General features: G+C 51.7%; 1 pseudogene; it reads left to right on the forward strand.

The window, feature by feature from the left end:
- LOC119586648 overlaps window positions 1-644 on the forward strand; it is a 107,344-nt pseudogene that overhangs the window by 85,900 nt on the left and 20,800 nt on the right.

The raw sequence follows: 644 nt of genomic DNA on the forward strand, positions 1-644 counted from the left end.
AGTCACTGCCACTGTCCCGAATTGCATTCTAGGGATGCACATGTCATTCGCATAGTAGGTAACTGCAGTTCCGGGAGAAGGAAGTCAGCTGAGAGTAATCCGGAATCTTCGCTCGGCAAGGCTCGATGTTGATGTGGGACAAGGGCTGGCCGGTGATCCACAGTTATATTCTTGGATGAATGGGCGGTGATGGTGCACAGAGTCCTTAAGAGTAGCAAGTCTTCCCAGGTTTCTAATGCCACGAGCATTCCAGATGGCGTGAAGTTCCACCAAGCTATTTTACCCTTCTGTTTGCGGGAGCTGGGTGTGGAGAAGTGGTAGGGCGGGCGTGTTTACCCTGCATCCTACTTGAGGGAGAGGCAGGCTTCGACGACACCCCATTCATCTGCTCGAACTGTGAGGCGATCACATGAAGCTTTTCTGTGAACGTGGTGACGGTGCTGATTACTGCTTGCTGAGCTTCGACAAGACTGGCGACTGTGGCAGCTTGTTTGCTATTGAAGTTATCAAGGCGAGTTTCGATTGTGTCAAGTCGTATCGAAAGTGAAGTACAACGTGTTCATCATGGATGGGGCATAGCAAATGTCACAGATGGGCATAAACACCCCGTCAAGGACGACGGGGGGTGCATGTGCTGAGCGGTC

This window comes from Penaeus monodon, chromosome 21 (assembly GCF_015228065.2).
Source record: "Penaeus monodon isolate SGIC_2016 chromosome 21, NSTDA_Pmon_1, whole genome shotgun sequence".
NCBI classification, from domain to species: Eukaryota; Metazoa; Arthropoda; class Malacostraca; order Decapoda; family Penaeidae; genus Penaeus; species Penaeus monodon.